Genomic DNA, 26,677 nt, shown 5'->3' on the forward strand with positions numbered 1-26,677 from the left:
CATTAATAATACTTTATTTTTTAAAAATGGAATTAATGTTTTGAAGAGACTAATACTCCAGAAGGCTCTGGAATGGATTAATACTTCTACTTCATCCTGACTCTCCTAACAAACAAATAAAAATTCAAAAGGGAGTTACAAATTAGGTTACAATTAGGGTCATGCCAGGCCCGGTGGCACACTCCTGTAATCCCAGCTACTTGGGAGTCTCAGGCAGGAGGATCCCAAGCTCACGGCTAGTCTAAACATAGGGAGACCCTATCTCAAGATTTAAAAATAAATAAATAAATAAAAAGGACTGGTGATATAACTCAGTGGGAAAGCACCCCTGGATTCAATTCCTACTACTGAAAAAAGAGACAGAATAGTAGTAATAATAATTAGGCATTATTATTTTTATAATGCCTGATATTTAACTCCAAGTATAAAATATTTTGTAGTTTATGGCTACTTTGATTTCTTCCCTTTTGCATAGGATTACAAGAGAACTCTAAAACAGAGCAAAATCTGTGATATACAATATCAAATTCTGACAGTTTGGTTCTACTATCTTATTTTTAAAGCTTAATTTTAATTGTTCAGATTTATGGGGTATGCTGTAACAAGTTATACGTATATAATGTGCAGTGATTAGAATCTGGGTGATTAGCATTTCCATCTGGTGAAACATTTATCATTTCTTTGTGTTTGGAGCCTACATATTCCTCTTTTCTAGAACTTTATAAAGTATATAATAAGTTACTGTGAACTACAGTTACCCTACTGTGCTGGAGAACTCTAGATCTTATTCCTCTTATCTACCTATATTTTGGCACCTGTTAGCCAATCTGTCTCTATCTCCCATGCCACACCCTGCCTAGTCTCTTTTTCTGGACATTTTATCATGGTTGTAGTGTGCAGACTGGACACAGGAAAGCAAACGTGAAAGTACAAGGACCAGTTCAGAGGATCCTGCAGTAATTTCAGAAGGAAATAATGAGGGTCTGGGCTTTCACAGAGGCAAGGGGGATCCAGAGAATGGAGGGTCCCAGAGATACAAAGGAGCTTCACCAAATTAACAGTGGTGGTCAACACAGATGGGACCTGAAGAGCCCACAGTGGCTCTAAGCTTTGGTGGGTGCAGGGTGATGCTGAGAGAAGGCTTGCTGGAGGGAGATAAAGAGTTCATGCTCAAACAGGAAGCTAGGACAGAACCCTTCCCTTCCACTGATAACTGCCTGAATATGATGGTGTTGGGGACTTTCCAGGTGCACCCCCAGCGACTACAGAGAGGATAGAGTTCCTAACATCCTGCCTGGCTTGTTAAGACCAAATCCATGGAGGCCAGGAGCTGCAGATGAGAGGTCTTCAGTACCTGCTGCCAAGCAGGGCCTGACAAGCTGTTTCCATGGAGACGCAGTGGCGTGCGCAAGAGGGAGTAGGAGTGTTGATCCATTCCAGAGCCCTGGGTCACAAGGCTGTAGCAGGCTAACATATAAACAGGAAAAAGACACGATCGATCAGAAAAGGATGTTCAAACCTATTGGCAATTAATTGGGGTTGTAGCACCTTAATTCTAATTTAAATCTAAAATTCAGAAGTATTGGCAGAACACACTTCATGATCCTGCTAGTTATTTTGGGTACCACTTAATGAGAACACAAGGAAGTGGATGCCAATTCAGGCTAACTCCAAAGGTACAGACATCCATCTTAAGCCCTTGTACATCCCTGGACACTAAGTGGCTGCATATCCCTTCTGAGTGTTTGGAGAAATAGGAAGAGATACAGGAAGTTAATTTATTTTGCATTCGCCATGCTAATGACAGTAATGTGGGAAACCTATGGAGCTCTTTGGAAAACTCAGGTGCTAGCAAAGCCCCAGACTGAATGCTGTTGTTCAGCAATTTGAGTAACAGGAAGAACAGAAAGACAACAGCAATGGAGCCCCGAATGTTTGTTGTGTGTGTGCATTTTAAAATAGGCATAACATGAAGTTTACCATTTTGAACATTTTAAAGTGTACAATTCAATGGCATTAAAAATATTCACAGTTTGTGCTGGGGATGTAGCCCAATGGTAGAGAGTATGCTTAGCATATGCAAAGTCCTGGGTTCCATCCTCAGCACCACCTTAAAAAAAAAAAAAAAAAGTTCATTGACAGTGTTTTGTATCCAACATCATTATCTACTTCCAAAACTTTATTATAAACCCAAACAAGAACTCTATAACCATCAAGCAACAACTTTCCCTTGGGCCCTGTCTTCATCCATTTTGTATCATTATAACAAAATGGGGACTTTATAAAAGAAAAGAGGTTTATTTGGCTCACAGTTCTGGAGATTCAAGCATGGTGCTGGTGTTGTTTCCTTGGTCTGGTGAAAGTCTCCTTAAAAATAGCATCACAGTAGTGGAAGAGATCACATGGTGAGATAGGGAGCAAGAAACTGGGGAGGAATCAGGCTCAGTCTTTTTTTTTTTTTTTTAAGAGAGAGAGAGAGAGAGAGAGAGAGAGAGAAAGAGAAAGAGAATAAATCTTTTTTGTAGATGGACACAACACAATGCCTTTATTTTTATGTGGTGTTGAGAATCGAACCCGGGTCCCACCTGTGCTAGGAGAGCACTCTACTGCTGCAGGCTCAGTCTTTTTATACCAACCTGCTCTTGCAGAAAACTAAACCACTTGTAAGACCCACCTTTGCAAGACCAACCTTACAGTGTGAATCCATCTGAAAGGTTAGAATCTCCCTAACCTTATTACTTTCCACTAGGTCTCACCACCTCACTGTGTATCAAGCCTCTAGTACATGAAACTTTGGGGTTCATATCGAGACCATAGCAGGCCCCAAAGATTTTAAACAACTTTGTTGTGCTGTAAAATCTCTGCAGGCAAGATGATGGTTTTTAACTGCTGTGAGAAAACTGGGTTGGTTTTGGTTTGATGAGTTCCCCTCAATTCAGGAATGGGAAAAGGTTGGCCAAAAGGTTCTCATCCTGTTGATGAGCTTGATAAGCATAATCTTTGGAAGAAGACTGATTATAAATATCTTAGTGACTGATGGAACTTATTAATCTTGACCTCCAAGGTATTTAAATGGCTGAAGGCAGTTCTTATGAAGAAGCCAGCAAAGCTAAGTCAGGGCCACAGTCCCTCATAAAGATTCTACTGGAGGCAAACTTGGTCCCAAAGATAGTGGGACATAACTGTGAGAGGAATTGTCTAGAATTAAATTCACTCTAAGTTACCAAAAATGGTAATGCTTGGGAGGATGAGACATCAATCTGGTGGAGAACATTGGCAATGACCAGAAGATCAGAACCTGAAATAACAAAAGTCTAATTACATTTCTTTCACAAATCAAAACATTTTGGGTGGATGGAGAAAAGGTTTGGTGACTTTACTTGCTCATCCAATAAGCTCAAGGTGTTTAGAACATGGTTCTTGGAGGTCAAGGCTCAGTCTGGTGTTCTCGGCTCCAGAGCAGCAACGACCCTCAAGTTCAAGCAGATATATCACAGACACATTGTGTTAGTCACAAATGACAGCTAGAGAGAGAAGATGTGGGGTTGATTTAGTGAAAACTGCTTCACTACAATTGCAGTCTAAATCAAATGTGTTTGGGGAAATACTTTAATATGATATATTCCTGAAAACTGGAGCTCAGAGGAGGTTGACTAATTTACTCTCACCGAGAAAACCAGAGAAAGAACTAAAAATTAGTACCTGTGTTTCCTGATAACCCGGTCTAGTGGTTTATTTTGATCAGTATCTGTGGTATGTGCTTGGAATGCACAAGGGAGATGGTTCTTGGAGCCCTTCTGAAGATTTCCTTTGATGAGAGTCAAAATATAAGTTCCTCATCTCCAAATTCACCTCCAATTCAGTTTTCTTATTTCATTGATTTTCTCATCAGAACCCAAAAACTGAATGGAAACTTGGAAAAACATTGTTAGCAGTCATGAAATGTTGAAGGCTATGAAGATAATACCTGGTGGAACGAGAAGCTCTACAGATCCACTCTGAACAAAACATTCATAACTGATGAGACAATTTTTGAAAACAACTATTTAAAGTCTCTGAAAATTGTCTTAAGGGCATAAAACAAATGGCGAAACATTTATTCAGGAAAATCTACTGCATCTCCAGAAAAGTGGGAGTCTATGGCAACTGGATCAAAAACTGTACTCTCTCTTCCACTCCCCTCCCACCTAGGTTAGTGTGATAGAAGTTCTAATCTAAGTATATGTGACTGGATAAACAGGGTATGTTCTCCCCAGTGACCAGTCAAGGATTTCCATATCTAATCCTAGCTAACTCCATTTCATAAAGACTAAAGTGCAGCCAAGAGGCGGGGAACTCAATCCTTTCATCAACCCCCCACTTTTAGGGTAGAAACTCCCCCCCCCAGGTCCAATAGACTGATAAAACTGGGGCCTAAATTGTAACTCAGTTTACAGGTGGGTGGTGTACAGTGTCCTCAAGGGGAAATACAAGCCAAGGAGATCAGAGGCTACTGTTCCCATCCAGATCTCTTCAAGAAAAGTGGAACACTTTTCTAGACTGCCCCAAGTTCTAGAACAGAGTTTCAGAGATTTTTGCCTGAGAGAAAAGGTTCAGGATAAGAACAGAGAGCTCTGAAGTAAGGGAGTTGATTTTATTTGGACTGTGGAGAAGTTCAAGCTGAAGATAATTTTTGAGAATAGAGATTTTGGTGATAAGCAATTAATAGAACTCTGGTGGCTCCATGACAGCAATAAGCTAAGCTCTAGGTTGGCTAGTTTACCAGAGAAAACCAGGGAAAGAGAGAACTTTCTGAGCCTCCTGGGCTCAGAACAAACCTTAAAGACTGACCTCAAAAACTACCACTGCAAAGATGCTTAAATATAATTGGATCAAACTGTGTAGCAATTTATGTCTCAGAGCATTGTGGAAAATAATAGAGCATGTGAACATACTTTATATACAAACAGAGATATGAAAAATTGTGTTCTATATGTGTACTAAGAATTGTAATGCATTCTGCTGTCATGTATTTAAAAAATAAAAGCAATTTAAAAAAAAAGAAAATAATAGAGCAGTTAGCTGGGAGCCAGTGGAACCTAACAGCTAGGGATCATAGTAACAGAGACAACTTAGAACAAGCAGGAATGGAGACAGTCAAAGAGAACTTTGTTAAAAATATTGTCATCCCTGAGTGACTGTGCATACAACCAAGCCTGTATCTTCTAAGGAGTAACATCAGAGGATTTAGACCATGGGAGGTAGCATTCATTAAAACAATCTAAACAGTTGTCAAAGAAACAAACAGCAATTATCCCTAGCTTAATAGAATCAATAGTCAATATTGCTGCAATAGCAAAAATGTCCCTGAACCACATATATACATACGGGAAGAAAAAAAAAGGAAGAAAGAAAGAAAGAAAGAAAATAAAGTCCAGTTTTCAACAAAAGGTTAGGAGACAGGGCAAAGAAACAATAAAATGGATTGTGACTCACACAAGGGGCCCAGGGTGGGGTTGGGGAAGGACTCAATGAAAACTGCCTGTGAGAGGAACCAGATATCAGACTTATCAGATAAAGACCACAAAGCAGTTATATTATAAGTATGTTCAAAGAAATAAAGGAAATCATTCTTAAAGAAGAAAGAAAGATATGACAATGTCTTATTAGACATTATCAATACCAATAAAAGGATGGGAATTATTAATTATTTTATTCAAGAATCTTATGGAAATTCTAGAGTTGAAAAGTGCAATAACTGAAATGAACAACCACTTGAAGGATTCACTAGTAGATTGGGCTGGCAGAAGAAGCAAATTTGAATATATATAGAGATTATTTGTTCTCAAGACAAGATAATGCCAAGCATAATGATGCATGCCTATAATTCTAGTTATTTGGGAGGCTGAGACAAGGGGATCAAAAGGTCAAGGCTAACCCAAGCAGTTTAGCAAGACCCTGTATTAAAATAAAAAAAGGTTTGGGGATGTAGCTCAGTGGTAGAGCATACTGGTTTCAATCCTCAGTACAAACAACCCTGAGAAATAATTAAGAAATATGGGGGAGAAAAAGTCTCAAAGAAATGTGGAACACTATTAAGCACATCAACATATGCAGACTGGGAGTACCAGCAGTGGGTGGGTAGGGGGATAAATCTGATGAAATAATGATGAAAATTTCTGGAATTTGATAAAATACATTAATCAACACATCCAAAATCAACTAACTCCAAGTACAATAAATACAAACAAATTCATATATCAAGAACTTCAAATACAGTTTTAACACAGAGTCCCACATCCAGATATACCAAAGAAAAAATATCAAAAGATAAAAAAGAAAATCTTGAGAGCAACAAGGTAGAACAACAAAACAAACAAAAACCCAGCCAACCTCATCATGCAAAAAATGTACCCAAATAAGATTAACATCTGACTGCTCAACACAGACAATAGATTCCAGGAGGCAATGGAATTATTTCTTCAAAATGATAAAAAGAAAAAAAGTCAATTAATAATCTCATATTCAGTAAAGTTATCACTCAAAGCTAAAGATAAAATAAAAGCTTTCTAAGATAAACAATATGAGATGCTCTTTTTTGGGGAGGAAGATTTCTGGTAGAGATATAGGGATAGAGATTGTTAAAAAGATAAGGTCAAACCAAACATGAGCATAATGACTTGGTGAATAAAAAAACCTTTAAAGTTCTTTGCAAATCAAAGATCCATTAGAGGAAGCTCCACATTTCAATATTTTAAAGTAATATTTTAACCTAGAAAGAAATTATTAAAGTGGTTTGTTTTTTATAGCAAGGTTCCAGATATTTTGGGCAGGAAAAGCCATCTATTTACTGTCCCATAGATTTATTTTATTAGTGATATGTGTGGCTAGTTTTCCCTCTTCTTCCTTTCTCTTCTGAGCTTACTCTAGTGAGGGTACACTAGACAGCAGGTCAGTCATGAAAAGAAATATGGATGAAGATGAGCTTTGCTAGAGATGCAGGCTAGTGATTTGTTTTTGGTGCACAGATTTGTAAAAGGGAAATGATCTACAGAGTGCCTTTGATGAAAATAGTCCCTTTCCCCTCTGTTTAGCTTCCAGAAATGCAACTGTCTAGTCTTTCAGTATGATTAAGTAGATCAATCCTTGAGGGAGAATGTGGAGGTAAATGAAGACTAGTTACAGCTGAGAGCAGTAATTTCCCTGAAGAGATTTTCTGCACTCTGGTCAGATTAAAACCTTTTCTCCACTTTTTTCTATATCCATTTTATTTCTTGTAGATGGACAGCATGCCTTTATTTTATTTGCTTATTTTTGTATGCAGGCTAACGACTGAACCCAGTGCCTCACATGTGCAGGCAAGCACTCTGCCACTGAGCCCCAAGCCCCAGCCCCCATAACATTTATTTTTTAAAATTTATTTTTAGGAGGTGCTGAGGATCAAACCCAGTGCCTCACATATGCTAGGCAGGTGCTGCACCACTGAGCTACAACCGCAGCCCCTTTTTTCCACCCTTGAACTTTCCTTTTTGATGTTTTTTATATTCAACACCTCTGTTAGACTTACCAGATTAGGACGACTAGCACTCATCATTTGCCACCCACTTTCTTAGCCCTTGAGAGTTTGTCCTTCCAGAGGGTATTGCCACAGGGAACTCATGTTTCCAATTTAGAGTTCCAATCCCAATTGAATGGCACAGACAGCTTTTTTGTCCATGGTTGTAGAATTTAAAAATATGGAAGAATATTTATTTGGATGCAGGAAAAAAAACATATCTTTTGATGTTTCTTGAGGACCACTCGAATTTTAGCAAAGGAAAGAAAACAGCATATGTGGGTTCTTTTTGTTTGGTGCTTACCTCTTGAACAATTGATTCAATGAAAATATAAAGAATGAAGTTAAAGGACTTCATTGTTAAAACTAAGAATTTGTACTTATAAGGGAAAAATGAGTTATTTTTAATCTCCAAATAAATACTTTATTGTAGAGCAATTAAACACCCATGTCAGCTAAACTCTACCCAAAATTACCCTAGATTTCTGGATCCCCAGAGGGTTTTTTTAAAATGGTTATTATTATTGTCTATTTTTTTAGGATTATTTTGTTATTTTCTATTTTAGCTAGGGCAGTTGTTGTGAGTTTTCTGCATAATGAAACAATTTAAACTTAGGATACTAAACTTGTAATTTTTATTATGCAACTGGAAATAGTCATATACCTTTTTCTATATTTATAGTATGATTTTTAAAGTTTCTGGCTTAAAATTTACCAGTTGGGTAAGAGTGTTGATAAAAATCCCTTTGAGGAAATAATCTTTCAACAATAGGCCTCCCAGGGGACCTAGCCACCCCACATGCCTGTCACCTCCACTTGGGTTATTAGTTATTTGGTGATGAAGACCCCACAGTGAGTCAAGCCAAATAGTGTAAAGCATCCTTCTTCATTCTTGTTATCTCTTTTCTTCTTCCTCCTCTCCCTCTTTCCTCTGCTCTTTGTTTCTTCTTCTGCCTCTGTCCTTGTCCCTTTTCATGCCACCCATCTAATTTTTTTTTCTTCCCTTTCTTTGCCACTCTGGCCTATGTTGGTAAGCTTCAATGACTCCCCGATTTCCATTATCAAACTTTGTTTGCCATAGGATCCTCCTGGTCACATTAGCCCATGGTATGTCAACGAACACTTAATAGAAGCCAAGGAGTGAAAGAATCCCAGAGGAGGAGGGTGCTGTGCCTAGGTCTGTGTTCCAAACTCCCCTTTGGCCAACTTCCATTTGTTTTGAACTGCCAGCTGTTGTTTCCAGGCTGGGTCTCCTAGACTCTCAGATAATATTGGAGTTAGTGAAACTATGTCCAGTACTTGAAAAATGCCTGGAAGATATCGTATATTTACCCACAAAAAATAAAACCTGAATAGATCAATTAGAATAATGATGGAAAGTTTCTTTCTTCCTTTTTTTTTTTTTTGATGGGGGGAGGATAAGGGCTGGAAGGTGGGGAAGATTATGCCACACCACCTCATTGTGAAGACTCTATCCCAGACTAGGATGTTCTGATTGGTTGTGGGTTGTCTATGGAGTCCCCTCCTTCTGGAGTCCACAGGAGAGAAGGTGAGTCCAAACAGTATTTAGTTTGCAGCGATAAGACTTAGGCAATTTCCCCAACATCTCCAAACCCTGTTTACTTATCTGTGTAAGAGAGACAATAATTTCTATTTTACAGGCTACTTGAAGATTCAAGATAATGTCTGCTAATCATTCATTAATATAATACCTACAGTAATAAATACTTAATTTATTTTTACAGAGGTAATTAATTTGTAGAGAGAAGTATTTCAAAGCATGTAACTCTTGGGGAAAAAAATGAATCTGGCCATTAAGAGGTTGGGAAGCATGCCCTTGACATAGGTCTACAAGGCTCTATCAAGTATTCCTTAAGATCTTATGTCAATTCTAAGGCTCTGACTTGGGGATGTACAAGGAAGTCCCACATCCTTTGGGTTGATGAGGATCCTGTCTTGAGGGAGAAACTCAGTTTCTTGACGGTGCCTTAGTGACGATTCCTTTATGCTACCTGTTCTTCTGCTTGATTCCTCTGTGATTTTGACACAGCCCTGACAATGAGCTTCGAGAAGTACCAGGTCTGCTCCTGCATACCTTAGTGTCTAAGGCGACTTGGAATTTGGGGTGGGAAGAAAATGACATGGAGTGTCTTGGATGTGGAAAAGATGAGATAAATGAGAGGATTATCAGGGCTTGGGTTTCACCACTTGAAAGGGAGACAATAGAATTTGTTTTCCTCCGTAAGAGAAAAGTACTGTCCTCTTCTCCTATCTCAGTCCCATGGGGACTCTTCTAAGAAATGAGACTTTCTCCTAGGCCTCCCACTTGTTCCCTTTTTCTAGGGGAGGGCACTTTCTCTAGGCACTCCTGAGACAGAGAGATCAGTTGCCACCTTTCCGTTACTGGGCATGGGTAAACCTCTATCAGGTAGAAGCTATCTGACATTTTCTAGATGTCCTGGGCTGCTGCAGAACTTTATTTGGTGGAGCATAGGTGGCCTGGAGGATCCAGCTTTTAAGCTCAATGTTCTACTGGGCAGGCCAGATGAACTTGGAGAATGTATTTTGTTTTAAGCTGAATTTATCCTTTATTATTTTAAAGGCTGTAAGAAGTTATTTTTTAAATGTTTTCCATCAGCACTTTTTTTTATGTATTGTCCTTAACACCCTGAGGCTACTTGAAGAAGGATTTAAATTTCAAAGTCTGGTTTTCAAAGTCTGGTAAGTAAACAAAAAAGTTTCTCAACAACATCTTCAGGCAAGCACCCAAAGTCCTCATTTCTGACATGGTGTTTGGGTCCCTCATAATTGTCCAATAGTATTGTAGTACTGTGCCTAACCACAGTGTTTTAAAGATCATTTTAAAAATACTCCTAGACACAAAGTTGCCTACCAATTTACTTGTTCTTATTCTTCATCATCATGTTTAGCAAAAGGAAGGAAGGAAGGAAGGAAGGAAGGAAGGAAGGAAGGAAGGAAGGAAGGAAGGAAGGAAGGAAGGAAGGAAGGGATTTAAATGTGGAATTATTTGACTAGACTCTAAGCATATTAAATGTAGTAGGCTGTGTTGGGGATTCATACAACAACTAATTTGGACAGGGTTATTCACTGTTCTCCTAAGAGTATAAAACTGTCCAGAGGGATGGATAGAGAAACAGAGGCTAGCATGCCTGGCCTCAGCTCTGCGGGAATTTCAAAGGCTTTAAAATTCACTCCAGAATCCACTCAATGCAGCATGTTGAACTTGGTCTCTGCTACCTTCTTTTACCTCCATCATCTAAGGCTTTGCACTCAGGCGCCAAAAAATTTACTCATCTCTTTCCCTGCTTGAGACCAACAGGAAAGTTTTGAAACAGGGTCAATAGGTCAGAACAGGGTCATTGTTATAACAAATGACCTCAAAATCTCAGTGGTTTGCTCCCACAAAATGTATTGGACTGCTCTTTCTGCAGCCCAATACACATGGGTGCGAGCGGAGGTGGGGGGAACAGGTGATTAGTTCAGTCCCTTAATTCAGGGGCATAAGCTTCTTCCCTCCTGTGGTCATCCTCCCTGAGGTTCAAAAGGTCCTTATTATTCAGCCAGGGGGACAGAGAGCCTGAAGAGAATTGCACAGGAGACTTTTTAATGGTGAAACTAGAAACTGGCATCCATCACTTCCACATTCCATTGACTGAAACTCAGCTAATGACCCTGCCCAACTTCCAGAGAGGCCGGGAAATAGGGGCTAGCTGAATGCCCCGCTTAGAGCAGTTTCTGCCACAGGGGGACACAGAAGGCTCCTCCGGGCATGCAGATAGTTCTGTTCTTGTGTATCATCCAAGGTGTACAAAATAAATGTGCTCTCCTATTTCAGTTTACTTAATACCTAAGACCTATGTTTCATCTCTTGGTCAGTTTCTGGAAAAATTCCATCCACCAACAGAAGCACCAATATCATTATCACCACAAATCAGTCCAAACTGGGAACTTGTTCAATGTAGAGATGCTGATTGTAAATTGCCCTTGCACTTGCATTGCCTGTCCCTCTCTCTTCCTCTCTCCCTCTCTCCTTTCTTTTTGTGGTGCTGGGGACTAAACCCAGGACCTTACACATGCTAGGCAAACACTCTACCACTGAACTACAACCCCATTCCTTTTAAATTTTACTTAGGGACAGGGTCTCACTAAGTTGCCCAGGCTACGCTTGAACTTGGGATCCTCCTGCCCCAGTCTCTAGAATAGCTGGGATTACGGGCATGCGCCACCACCACACCCAGCTCACATTACCTTTGTCATCCATCAGATGGTGCCCATGATGAAGCTGTCAAGTAATCTCCATGTGGACTGTCTAAACCAAACCTTGTCACAAACATCCCATGAGGAGAATCAATGTGTCACAAATATTAAAAGGACTGTCTTCAGATCCATCTTAATCAAGTAGGGCTGTTATCCCCAAGTACCATTAACTGGTAGTTTATAAACAACAGAAATTTGTATCTCACAGTTCCAGAGACTAAAAAGGTCCAAGATGAAGGCACTTGGAGTTTCGGTGTCTAGTGAGGACCTGCTTTCTGGCCCATAGGTGGAGCCTTCTTGCCAATTCCTCACGGGGCACAGAAGTGAGGGAATCTCTCTGGGGTCATTCATGAGAGCTTTAGCTTCACCACCTAAGCACCTTCCAAAGGCCCCAGCTCCAAATACCAGTGTCTTCGGAGTTAGGTATAACTTAAGGCTCTTGGGAAGTCATAACAGTCAGTCCACAGCAATACCTCTGCAAAAAATATTTAAAACGTGTTTCTGTCTTTCTTGATCAGTGTGCTTTTCATAGTTGTCATGACTCTGTTACTGTCTGCGTCCTTTCTTCCTGTTTCTCTCATTAACCAATTTGCAAAGGCTGTTTCATGGTCCTGCCGTTTCAGAGACATCCATTTGTCCTCATTTACTCACAGGCTAGCATTCCCTTGGAGATTTTAGCTTCCTCAGATAATGTTTGTTCATCTTCTTACATAAGGCCGATAATGACATGGACTGTGCGAGGTAATGGTGACAAGGTCCTGATGTGCACTCTGAGCTGTTTTCCCAGTGATTCTGGTAATTTCTTTTTTTTTCTAATCCATCCATTTTTTCCTTTTATAATCCAAGTCATGTACTTATATGACTCCTGGGGTTCAAAGTACAGTCTTCATTCATGAATTTATTCATTTCTTTATGCATTCATTCATTCCAAAATATTTGTTGAGTACCTACCATGTCCTGGACAGTTTGCTAAGTGCTGGAGTCAGAGCAAAGAACTACTCCCATGGAGCTTATTGGAAAGATAGATTCCTTTTACTTTTTGCAGGTGGTGGGGAGTGGTGGGAGTTGGATGGGGCAGGTACCAAGATGGAACCCAGGAACCTTAACCACTGAGTCACATCCCCAGCCCTTTTTATATTTTATTTTTATTGAGTTGCTTAGGGCCTCCATAAATTGTTGAGGCTGGCTTTGAACTGGTGATCCTCTTGCCTCAGCCTTCTGAGCCACCAGGATTATAGGTGTGCACCACCTCACCTGGCCCCCGTGATGACTGTTCTCATAGAGAAAGGTGCAAAGTCCAGTGGACAAGGAAAAGGAGGACCTAACAGCCTTTGCAAATACTAAGGAAATAGCATTTGAACTGGGAGTTTCCTTCTCTTTCCCAGCTGCCAACTCTAGAAACAAAAGACTCTGAACCTTAAAGGATGACACAGCCGAAAACAGAGGGACCCTGAGAGAAAGGCTTGCTTATGACATGACTAAGAAAGAAACTTCTATTGTGTTCACCTACCAATATTTTAGAGCTCGTATGTTAAAGCAGAAAGCTTTATTCTGGTTAATATGTTAATATACGACATTCAAGTAAACTGTGCAAACACAGGTGTGAGTGTCTAATAGAGAGTGCAAATATCAATAAATATTTGATAATGCCATAAGGACATTGTGGGGGAAGTTCAAGTGTTCTCCTGTTGCTAGAATATAAAATACGTGACTGGACAGATAAGCATGGGCCAATCGTGAAGAACTTCGAATGCCACCCTGGAGAATTTTGGTTTAATCTTGTGTCAGAAAGGAAGCCAATGGAGAGCACAATCACTGGAATAAACAGGGTTTCTGCAAAACATGACACTTAAGAACCTGCTTTAATTTTCTCCAAACGTAAGATGCTAATCCATTGATGAAAGAACTTTAGATAAAGGACTAAAGATAAAGGGATTTAGAACCAGAAGGCATTATGGTCTGGTTCAATCTCACTTTAACAAATGAGGCCCAGAGATGTCAAGGGCCTTTGCCAAGATCACCCAGCTGAAATTTGGCAGAGCTGGAGACTAGAAGGCTAGTCTCCTGTCACCAGCCCTACAGCCTTGCTCTCTCTACTGTACCACAGTGTTTCAAAGCAGTTGAGACCAGCTGGTGTGCCTGTTTTCGGTTGCCTAATGAAGACATTAGGGATTTGGAAGCAGGGTATTTTCCATGGATGGCCATCTTTTCTGTAATTCCTCATCTGGCTTGAACCAACCATTCTTTTGGATAAGGTCCATCTCTTCGGCATCAAATTTCCCTGGAGGACAATGAGGAATGTGCTTATTGGCCTGTGGGGTGCCCTTGTACTTTCTGCGTTTTTGTTGAGAAGAAAGTAGCAGTGGCTTGAGCTCTTGTAAACACCGCCCGGTCCCTTGGCTTCTGGGGAGTTTGCTGGCTCGTGGAGAGTGACTGTGGTTCCGCTGGCCAGCGGACTGTCCTTCAGAGGTCAGATCCAAACATCTTCTTCAGCTCGTCTGCTTCAAGGGTGGGTCGGCCACCTATGGCTAAGATTTTAACGTCATTTTCTGTTCATCAATTCACTATTTCTGGTTTTCGTACATTGTTCAGCTGATCCACTATTCATTAAAACGACTGCTCCATATGCTCCCCAGGCAATAGGACGTACATTTGTTTTTTAATGAGAAGTAAGACTGAAGGGCAACCGTGTTGAGGCCCGTCTCAGAGAAGCACGACATGTGGTCTGACTTAAGTAGGACTGGGTATTGTTGAGTTATTTTACAACTGGGGAAGCCAGAGCCCAAGTTGTGGGGAAAGGGAGGCCATTTGTACAAAAGTCTCCAAGAAACCCAGGGGAAGATAGATTTCTGGATTTTTTTTTACTCTGGAGTTTAATAATCACTTTGTTCCTTGTCTTTCGGTTGCATAATCTTTGCTTCCTTTGGATGTTGGTTGCTCCATTGATATCTTAGTTCATTATTAATAGAGGTATTAATCATAATGAGGTATTAAATGAAGATTGTTCTCTCAGTCTTCAAGAATTAGCACCCAGGACAAGCTCTTGAGAAGGGAAAGTGCTTGGGCTTTGAAATTAGAGAGATGTTTGCCAATTATTAACTGTGAGAACTAGGCCAAGATGCTTAACTTCTTTGAGTCTCAGTCTTCTTATATGTAATATGTGAGAATAACAGGGTGATGTGGGGATAACATGCATAGTTAACATGTATAAAGCTCCTTTCTTACTGCTGGGGAGATTGAACCCAGGGGTGCTTTACCACTGAGCTATAATCCCTGCCCCTCCACCTTTTTTTAAAATTTTGAGACAGGGTCTTGCTAAGGCTGGCCTGGAACTTGCAATACTCCTGTCTTAGCCTCCCACGTTGCTGGCATCATAGGCCTTTGACATTCTACCTGGTTAATTATTTCCTTTTTGAGTCCCTGAGAAGATCTCACTAATAGCATTCCTTTGCCCACTTCCCATCTCTGGCTGTAGTCAAGATGAGAGACCAAACAGTGAGCAGATAAAGAGGAGACTCCTGCCTTTACCGTAGGTGATATGTTCAGGTTGCTATAATAAGGTACCCAAAACGGGGTGGCTTATCAACAACAGACATTAATTTCTCACAGTTCTAGAGGCTGGAAGTCCAAGATGGGTGCCAGCATGGACAGGTTCTGGTGAGGGCCTAGACACCAACTGTTAATTTCTCACTCCAGAAAAAGAGAACATTGGCATCTCTTTCATAAAGACATTAATCTCACTCATGAGGGTTCCACCCTCCTTAATCACTTCCCCAAGTCCTCACCTTCTAATATCATCACCTCATTGGGGGTTAGGGTAAATTTGGGGAGAATTGTCATTAGTCCCTAATAATGTTGATTATTCATAAAGCCTGTTCATTGTGAGAGCTAATAGGACTGCTAATTGATTTTCACAATTAGGTTTTACAATTCACTCCTTCGTGGGTAACATTTTATCAGGATAGGCCTATGTACCCTGGGGTTGGGGGGGGCTTGGAAGGGGACCCTGCACCCCTACAGGAGCAGAGCCAGGTGGTATCCTCACTGTGGGCAACGGATACCTATGAGGAAGAAGAGGGACTGTGCTGAGCATGCTCTGTGAATTTGCAAACTCACCAAATTTAGTGATTCCTCTAAGGAAGAGGAAAAAGAAGAGGAGTGGGGGGAACTAAGACAGCCAAATTAGTATTTGGGAACTAAGGGGGAACTAAGACAACCAAGTCAGTCTTTGCCTTCTCCCCCCCCCCCCTTCACCTTCATGTGATGCCTGTTACTTTCCAGCCATTTCTGCTCATGGTGAGTGCAGGTGTTTGTGTGGCACTGAAGGCAGCCTCAGAGAGCCAAAGTCTGGAAGCAAAGTGTGAGGGAAGGGAGGGAACATTGGGTCAGACCTTTGGTTGAGAAAGGAGTGGACACTCGAATCCAGAAAGAAAAGTCTAAGTTCAGAGTCAGGGGTTAGAGGTCTGAAGGTAGGGTCAGGGTTCTAGACAGCAGTTGGAATTTCCAGGCAGGAGAGGAGTGTCCTAGGACCAAATCTCAAGAGGATGGGTGGGCAACAGCTGGAAGTCCAAGAACAAAATGTCAACAAGTTTGTCAACAGGCTCTTAGTGGCATCCATGTCTAACCATGAGCCTCAGAGCTGCCTCTCCAGAGATGACTCTTGGTCCTGGCATTAGGTTATATACCCTCTGCTCCCATTTTTAATCTTTAATATATAAACATTTTTTGTGATTATAAAAATAATAATACTCAATATGAAAAGTAAATAAGTACAAAAATGTACAGAAAATAAAACAAAACAAACCCATAGTCTCATCATAAGGAAAAACTGATGTTAACTTTGACTATATATTTAAAAAGTCTTTCTTCTATGCAGATTATTATGCAGTTAAGGTGATTCTGTCTATACGTCTTAATTTTGCATGCTGAATTTTTCAATTACAATATAATCATCCCTCCATGTTATTAAGAGTTCTCAGTAATTAAATATCATTTAAAATGACATTTTCCCTGGTTTGAAGCACATCTGGACCAATCTCTACCAATTTATGAAAATCCTGAGGATCTGGAGAGACTTTCTTCTAAGGGTTCACCTTATTTTAGATTGGTGAACAAGGCATTCCCAAGGTCCCCCACGTGCCTGTGCAAGGCAGCCACTTGATCTGCTTGAGATTTCTCATGTTTCTAATCACTGTTGACAGAGGGGATCAAAGATACCACCCACCACCACTAGTACAGAGGCAATAATTCAAACCATAGGCTTTTAAAAATGCATCATGTCGTTACGTACTTCAAAGAACCACTGTATTAGTTTGCTTGGGCTGCCATAACAAAATACCACAGAATGGGTATTTAAAATAGCACACATTTATTTCTCATAGTTCTGGAAGCTGGAAGTCCAAGAACAAAATGTCAACAAGTTTGGTTTTTTCTGTGTCCTCTCCCCTTGGATTGCACGTGTTTGCCTTTTGCTGGGTCCTTACATGGTTTTTTCCTGAGACAGCCCTGCTGTCTCTCTGTGGTCCAAATTTCCTCTTGTTGTAAGAACAATAGTCATATTGGATAAGGGGCCACCCTAAAGACCTCATTTTCACTTAATTTCCTTTTTAAAGACTTTACAAATATGATTACATTTTGAGGTATCAGGGGATAGGACCTCAATACATACTGGGTTGGAAGATAGCACCACTCAGCCCATTACAACTATACCTCCTTAAAGAAACCATAAGTAGTCGCAGGCTTGAGATTCAGGGAAAAAGCCTAGCCACCAGATAGTAAACAAATTCTTCATCCCCTAGAAATACAGTGACATGATTACTGTAATTCACAGCTACCAAGTACAGGAATATGCTCTTTCCCAGCATCCAAAGTCATCAATTGCACAAAACACCTATTTCCTGAAAGACAGGATGCCTCAGCCCCCAGAGAAGTCAGTGGAATTGTCCTGTGACTACAGAGCCCAGCAGGGCTAGAAGAATCCGCAGAGGTCTGAGAGGGTCATCGTGTAAACCGCGTTCTCTAGAAAACCGGACTTCTCAAAGGGCTTCTGCTCCTTTATTTGTATTTTTTACGTTTATATTCCTTGTCTTGGAACGCTAAATAAATTACCATATATATTCCATATATGGTAATTTATTACGTTGTATTTGCAATCCCATTTCACATGTGCTTATCATTTTCTTCCTTACCCAAAAGAGCATCATTGAAATTTATAATAGAAACCCCTTTAGGTGTCACCACCCACCCCCACCCACACCTGAGTTCCAAATTTTGTGAAGACAACCTTTGGTAAGTTGTGTTACTCTTTTCTAAACCTTCCAGGTTTCTTCCTTCTGTACTCTCTCCCTTTTGGAAGACTGTGCCTCCTTCCCTCACTGCTTTGGTCAGTGAAATGTGGGTAAGATGATGTGGGTCCTTCTGGGCAGAGTTTGGTTCACCACCTTTCTTTTCCCTCTCCATGACAACCAGTGATGTTTCAGATGATAGCTGCTCCATCAGCCTGGGCCTCGGAATGAAGAGAAGCTGGAGCAGAGCCACGGCTGACTTACAGTGGACAAGTAGCGCGAATGAGGCATATACTGTTGTTGTAAGCTGCTGACATTTGGGGGTCATTTGTTCTTGCAGCATAACCATAATTTTCATGATTGATATGCCACTATAACATATCATTTCTTTCACAAAAGACAGTAAAGCACAGCTTTCTATGACTCGGACTTTTAATGAGGGTTATAAAAATGTGATAAGCCTAGATAGATGCTGATCAGTAATACAAACCACTTCCTAGCTATGTGAAACCACCTCACTCCTCAGGTGGTTCACAGTTATGCTTCAATAACTCCATGTCATGGATCTTTTAAGTCAACAAGGAAGAGGCAAAATTAAGTGACTACTACTTAAGTAGATACTACATCCTTGTGGAATGTAAAATAAGTGGACAAAAAGAAGATTATGCTCAATACATAGATCAACCCACTCTCTTATGGCCATTTTTCTTTAGTCTTTCTTTTCTCCTTCCTTTTCTTTCTTCATTTCTTTTTTTAAAAATGTCCTTTCTTTATAATGCAGGTGATTGCAATAATAGTTACAGATATTGGCCTTGGACAATGATAGAGCACATCTCCTTAGCATGACAAGGCCCTGGGTTTGAACCCCAGAATCACCACCACCAACAGCAAAAACAACAAAGCTGTAGCTATTATTCATTGAGTGAGTTTAAGAAGGAGACAAATTCTGGAGTCCTTGAATACAAAATTTGTCCAACCTTAAAAGCAGGACCCAAACATTACTTTTTCATTTATCTACAATTATCCACATCTGGGTCATTTTAATTATAGACTAGTAGTGGCAGGGCTGGGGATATAGCTCAGTTGGTAGAATACTTGCCTGGCATGCACAAGGCCCTGGGTTCAATTCCCAGCACCACATAAAAGAAAAAGGAAAATATATTAGTTATGGTGGTAGAAATAGTAATAACAATTATTATCAACATTTATTGAATGTCCACATTGAGCTATGTTTTTGCATATGTTGTTATTTAATTCTTCACAAGAATGCAATGGGCTAAGTATAATTGTTATTATAATGCCATTTTGTAGCTAGGACATGAAGATTTAGAGAGATTAAGTGGAGTCTGGAGATTAGCCATTCATTCAACATCTAATAAAATTATCGGATTCTGTAGGACAGACATTATTTTAGACATAAGTATACAGTTGTGATGAAATTAGGTCCCTATTCTCATGGGAGAGACAGATGAGAAACTAGTGAACTAAGATGCTTTCAGATAGTGATTAACACTATAAAAAATAAAATAAGATAATTTATAGTGATTGACAGGAGGGAGAGAGATTGACAAGACCAGGGGAGGGATTCTGAAGACCTAAAGAATGAGAAGCCAACAGTGCAAAGACTTGGGGTAACAGAAACCAAGATCCCGAGCGGGGAATGAACTTCTTGTATTCAGAAACATTAACTGAGCTGGAATTTAAAACTGGATTATTTATGCTTTATTTCTTTTACAGCTTTATCAAGATATATTGTATACATAAAAATCTCCTATTTAAGATGCATGGTTCAATTTTTTTTTTACTACTTTCATAGAATGTGTCACATCTCAACTATCTGATTTTAGAATATTTTTAATATGTTGAAAAGAAATTTTGCATCCATCAGCAACTATTTCTCGTTCCAGCCTCCCTCTAGCCCCCCCATCCCTAGCCCACCACTAATCTACTTTCTATCTCTATGTGTTTGCCCATTCTGGACATTAAAGTAGAATCCCATGATGTGTGGTCTTTTGTAACCAGTTTCTTTCTCTTAGCATAATGTTTTCCTGGTACATCCAATCGTATCCTGTATCTGTACATTATTTGTTTATTATATGGATATACCAGTTTGTTTATTTACTCTTCAATCAAGGGACACAGATTGCTTTCACTTTTTGTCCATTGTAAATAATACTGCTATGGGGCTGGGACTATAGCTCAGTGGCAAAGCATTTGCCTAGCCCATGTGAGGCACTGGGTTCGATCCTTAGCACCACATTAAAAAAATAAATAAGCAAATAAAAAAGTCACGCTGTCCATCTACAAGAGAAATTTTTTAAAAATAATAATGCTGCTATGAACATTCACATGTGAATATGGAGGTTATGTTTTCATTTCTCTTGATATGTGTAGCCTAGGAAGAAATTGCTGAGTAATTTGGTAGTTTTTTGGTTCAGCATTTTGAGAAACTGCCAGTTTTCCAAAGTGGCTACACCATTTTACATACTCAGGGGCAACAGGAGCGTTCTGATTTCTTTATATCCTCCCTGATACTTGCTATTGTCTGTTTTTATTATAGCCTCTTCTTGTGGATGTGAAAAGGTGTCTTGTTTTGATCTGGATTTGCATTTTCCTAATGACTAATGAGATTGAGTAGCTCTTCATGTGCATTGGGGTCCTTTGTATATATTCTTTAGAGGAATGTCTATTCAATTTCCTTGCCTGTGTTTTAATTAGATTATTTATCTATTATTGAGTTGTGACAGGTTTTTATGTATTTTTATGTACTCTGGATATAAGGCCTTCGTCACATAGATGATCTGTCAAGATTTTCTCCCATTCTGCAGGTGGTTGCCTTTCCACTTTCTTGATGGAGTCCTTTGAAGCATAGAGGTTTTTACTTTTAGTGCCAATTTTATTTATTTATTTTTTAATTTTTTCACTTCTGCTTTCGGTGACACATCTAAGAAAATATCACCAAATTCAGGGTCATGAAGATTTACTCCTATGTTTGCTCCTAGGGTATGTATGAATGTATGTATGTATGTACTGGGGATTGAACCCAGAGTCTCACACAAGCTAAGCACATGCTTTACCACTGAGCCACACCCCAGCCCCAGTTATATAGTTTTTAAAAAATTATTGGTGCATTATAATTAGACAAAATAGTGGGGTTCATTATACCATATTTATAAATGCACAGAACCTAATTCGAACAATCTCATTCCCTAGTGCCTTCCCTTTCCCTCCCATCCTCCCTTCCCCATCTTTACTTCTCTTCTCTACTGATCTCCCTTGTTGTTGTTATTATTATTTTAGTTAGTGCATTATAATTTATGTGTATATAAATTATGTATATAACATATTATATATATATATAATTTTTATATGTGCAGGACTCATTGTAGTGTGTTCATACATGGACATAGCAATATTTGGTAGATATTGTACTTAGAACTTCCCTACATCCTTCCTTTCTCCCTCCCTCTCTATTCCTTTCCTCTACTCTATTGGTCTCTGCCTTCTTTTTGTGAGATCCTAGTTTTATAGTTTTAATTCTTACATTTAGATCTATAATCCATTTTGAGTTAAACTTTTTTTTTTGCATAGTCTTTGGAGGCTCCAGCTTCATTCTTTTACATGTGGATATCCAGTGGTCCCAGCATCATTTATTGAAAAAAAAAGTTATTCTTTCCCCATTAAATGGCACCCCTGTCAAGAATTCCACTGAGCTGGATGAAGCTGTGCATGCCTACAGATTCCAGCAACTCAGGAGGCTGAGGCAGGAGGATCCAAAGCTCAAGGCCAGCCTGGGCAACTTAGTGAGAACTTGCCTCAAAAAAAGGGGGGGGCAGTGTAGCTAAGTAGTGGAGCATCCATAGAAATACAGTTGAGTCTCACATATTGATCTCGTATCCTGTCATAATTCTGAACTTTTTTTTTTTTGGTACTGGTTATTGAACCCAGAGGTACTTCACCACTGAGTCACATCCCCAGCCTTTTAAAATGTTTTATTTAGAGACAGGGTCTCACTGAGTTGCTTAGGACCTTGCTAAGTTGCTGACGCTGGCTTTAAACTCACGATCCTCCTGCCTCAGCCTCCCTCGCCACTGTGTGCACCACTGTGCCTGGCACATTTCTGAACTTCTTGACTTTATATTTGTAATCATGATGCTTGACTACTTTCTCCATGTGAAGCATTGTGTTCGACACCATAGAAAACACCAAGATGAACAAGATACGGCCTTGGTTCTAAAGCTCATAGCTGAATTTAAGAAATAAGACATAAGCCTCTTAAATAAATAATAGCCTGTTTTAGCAAAGTTCAGGGAAGTACATAACAATGGGATTAAGATAGGCATTGACCCACATGTGGAGATAATTATTATAATTATATCCAGAAACTTCCAAAGTGAAAATCAGATAAAATTTTTAATGCAGTTGTCCATGCCCACACTATCTGAGGAATATGATACAGTAGTTCTGAGGTGAGGTTCTGGAATCTATTTTTAAAAGGCTTGCCAAGAGATTCTGATGACCAGCCAGGTTTGAGAAATGATAATGAACCATGGTTGTGTCTACTAATGTTTTCAAAGAAGTTGGGCAGAAGCCAGGGAGAAAAAGAAGCAAGAAAATTAAAGGAGGAAAGGGAGGAAGAAGGAAGGGAAATAGGGCCATACTGGGCCTTTCAAACCCAGCTCAAATCCTTCCTACTATATTCATCCTGGACCTCTCCTGGACAATTCCTCTTGAATTGTCTCTCATCCCCCTGAACTTTGCTAGAACTCTATCTGTAGCATTCTTTTAGCAATTCTTATGTACTTCCCTTGTGGTCTCCTAGATGTGTGACTGTTTAGGATACTCACATGTCTAGGAGACCACAAGGGACCTGGGTAAGAGATTGTAAGTGGACCTATACAACAGCTCCTCCACTAACCAAAGACATCTTAACCAGCACACACAATTTGAAGGGCTCACTAGCGTCCTTTGTGTTTATGAGGATGGGTGATTACACAGAACAAACTTATTTTCCAAAATTGAGAATCCTAGGAATTTCAAGAGATCCTTCTGAAATGCATGTCCATGATCCTCAGAGTCATGTATCCATTATCTGGATTTAATAAATAATATCGTCTTACCATATTTTCTTAATATTTTTAAATAAAATGTTTTAGTTGCAAGAGAAGGCCCTTCCATCTCATCTCTCCCCAGAGATAACCAATCTCTTTTAAAGATGGTAGGAATCTTGTCCACGCATGTGTTCATATTTTACATACACAATATATAAAATTTGAGAGTTTAAATGTATACAAAGAGTATACATATTTTTCTGCCGCATGTTTCTTCAACACCATTTTGAGATTGATCCATGTAACACAGAGTCAACCCATTCTTTATAATATAGTAATATTATACTAAAAAGTACTATATTGTATCATCCCACTATGTGTGTATGTTTGTTTATTTTTTTGTTTGTTTTTTGTACTGAGGTTCTTTTTATTTGTTTTTAAATTTTGAGATGTGGTTTTGCTAAAGTTGTTGAGGCCTGGCCTCAAACTTGAGATCTTCTAGCCTCAACCTCCTGAGTTGCTGTGATTATAGGCGTGAGCCACCCCACCCATATGTATAAATATTTTAGACTCTATTTTCTTATAAGTGGATAATTGCTACGTCTAGTTTTTTGCTATTTCAAACCATGATGCAATTCCTGTCCTTGTATGTCTCTTTGGACACATATGTGAGGATTCTTCTAGGGAATATATCTAGAATGAAAATTGCTAGCAAATAGGATATGCATATTCTCAGCTTTACTGGATTGCTTTCCAGGTTATTCTCTGTAGTAGCTGAGCCAATCTTTATGTTTACCAGAGATATATGATAATTTCTCCTGCCCCACATTCTAACCAATACTGCTGAGTTAAGAACCAGTACACATACCTGGGTCCTACTTTAGTAGATTCTAATAGGGTAGCACCGGATTGTGGTTTGAAACTGGCTACACTTTCAAAGGATTATTGTTTATGAGGATGGCTGATTGCATAGAATGAGCTTTTATTTCCAAAGAAAATAAATTCTAAAACACATTATTGAGAGCCTCTCTGCTCCATGTATGTGTGTATGACTAATAGGTCAATAGGCCCACAGAGACTCTGGTACTTCGTGGGTTGCATTTAGAGCTTTAAGGAAAGAAGGGTGGAAAAGTACTAATGCCTAACATACCTTGCAGATGGATTCGTTTAATTAATCAATTTATTTATTTTTGCCCTACCAGGGATTAAAGCCAGGTCCTCATGGATGCTAGGCCAGTGCTCTACCTCTGAGCTATTTATCTCCAGCCCTTTATTTTGAGACGGGGTCTCACTAGGTTACCCAGGCTACCCTTGAACTTGTGATCCTCCTACCTCAGCCTCCCGAGTACCGGGATCACTGGCGTGCGCCACGGTGTCTGCTGCAGATGCACTTTAATACCACAGCAACGTGATTTATCAGTCCTCGGGGTGGTACTTAATCTACCGTCCTGCCTCTGCCAGCGAGGCCGATGGGAGGTGGGCCCTTTCTGGAAGCCGACCTGCCTCTGACGAGCATACGGGTGGGCGTCGGTGGGCGTCGGTTGTCAGGGCTTGCGTCTGTGCGATGGCTCAGGGCAGGACGCATGTCAGCGCTGTCTGCCAGCCTGCTGGGTGGTGTCACTGTGTGGAGCATTTGTGGCTTTTTTCAAAGCCCCGAGGAATCTGAGAAGCAGTGAGGGGAATGATGCATGAAAACAAAAGGCAGTGGAAAGAGTGACCAGCCAGCAGGCTCCGGCAGGCGGAACGCTCTGTCCTTGTTATTACTGCTTCACGAAAAGGCCGCCGGCTTCCTGGCAGGGGCTGGAAGGTAGAGGCTGCCTGAGAAAACAGGCACCAGAGATGGGGACGCTGGGGCCGGGATTCTGACTCCCCAGCGTCCCCAGCTTCCAGTGGCAGCCACCCGGTGAGGGCAGGGAACCCTGTGCCCCTTGGTGGAGCCTGGCCAGGCTTTTCCTCTCTCCTGGCTGATTTCCCAAGAGGCTTTCCTCCCACTCACAAGCTCTGGTCTCAGGGGCCTGGGAGAGAAGCTGGGCGGTGCCGGGGACAGAGCTGCTCCCCACGGGGGATCTGAAGGTCAGCCTAGGGGAGGAAAAGGGGCCTGGACCTGACTCCCTTTCAAGGAGTGTTTATCTCAAAGAAGGGCCTACTGATGGCGGGCGGAGGGACAGGGGCTGTTGTCAGTCCTTGCCTACTTTCCCCAGGGCTCTAAATGCCCTGCCACCACATTTTCTCCCAGGACAGCCTAATTCAGTTTTCAGAAATGAGGTGGACACGCAGGAAAGGTATGTTTCCATTTAAATGCACTCTTGGATAGCTATTTGGGCTTGCCAGGAGTCGACCTCTACTTTCCCTCCAGATCGGCTCCTTTCTCTGATATACAAAATACCTGGATGCGAAACAGGGAAGTAGCTGCCATTCTCTTCTCTTAAAAAGTAGCTAGGAGGATAATGCGTAAAAATAGGCCTCTGTGGATACAATGGGACTGAGCAGGGTGTGGTTGGCTTGGCAACTGCTCAGGCAAAGTTATTTCTCTTGGTCCTGGAATGCTCTTGACTTTGCCTCTGCTTGATGAAGTCCTGAAAAACGAGTGTCACTTTTTGGGGAGTGAAACTCCCATGGCTGGGATTAATCACTGCCTTCTTTCTGGTCCCATAGCATTTGCCTTTATAAAAAGCATTCATCCATATTGTGTGTCAATTACCGACTTGGGATCATGCTTTATTCTGTATGTGTGCCTCCTTGGCTTCTATGACTATATTTGATAAACATAGGTCATAGTTCTTTGATAAATATTTATTGAATGAATCAAAGTTCCTGAATAAACACAGATCTTTGGCTCTTCTATTTTCTTAATTATCCCCTGCCTGCTCCTTCTTCAGTCCTACCAGCTCTGCATGGACTAGAGAGACTCTCGAAAACTAAGTGTCATTTTTTTCCCTAAGGAATTGCTCCAGCAGGAATGGTTGCTTCGATATATCATTCTGTTACAGGTACAGAAACTGTTTCCAGGAAACACTACCATCATTATCTCTGAAAGCCAAGTCAGTGGAAATTGTTATTTTCCATTTACAGATAGACAAATGGAAGCTTTCTTTTTCATTTACCAATTATGGCATGTCCACTCTGTTCAAAGTACTGTGTGAAGAGTTTTATGGGCTCCAAAGAGAACCTGGTGAGACAGGGTTCTTGTTGTAAAGGAGAATGTCATAATCTTACTGGGATGAAAAGCTATTTGTATGCAAAATTAACTGTTGTTGGGAACGTATAATCTGGACCGTTTGAGTGGTTCCAAGACAAGTACCAAAGGGAATAGAAAAGGTAGGAACAAGAATGTCCGGCTAATGTGATCAAGGATATATGTCACTGAGTCATTGAAATGAATAGATTTTGGCTGGCCATTGTACATTTGGCCCTGGGTTGGTTTCCTGTGACCACCATAACAAATTACTTTAAACCAGGTGGCTTAAAACAATAGTATTTTATTGTCTTACAGTTCTGGAGGTCAGACGTCTGAAATCAAGGTTTTGGCA

At 40.4% G+C, this 26,677-nt stretch overlaps 1 protein-coding gene across 16 annotated transcripts in view; it reads left to right on the forward strand.

Moving 5' to 3' along the window:
• Mkln1 (muskelin 1) overlaps window positions 1-26,677 on the forward strand; it is a 302,986-nt gene that overhangs the window by 87,157 nt on the left and 189,152 nt on the right. Inside the window, exon 1 of one of the 16 annotated variants that reach the window (XM_078040557.1) lies at window positions 25,121-25,220. The exons of 14 other annotated variants lie outside the window; for them this stretch is intronic. The gene's annotated coding sequence lies outside the window, so the exon portion shown is untranslated. Of the gene's footprint in view, window positions 1-25,120; window positions 25,221-25,277; window positions 25,430-26,677 lie in introns of those variants that run through there. One more of the 16 variants, XM_078040555.1, reaches the window with a different exon arrangement.

Source organism: Ictidomys tridecemlineatus, chromosome 2 (assembly GCF_052094955.1).
Source record: "Ictidomys tridecemlineatus isolate mIctTri1 chromosome 2, mIctTri1.hap1, whole genome shotgun sequence".
Classification (NCBI taxonomy): Eukaryota; Metazoa; Chordata; class Mammalia; order Rodentia; family Sciuridae; genus Ictidomys; species Ictidomys tridecemlineatus.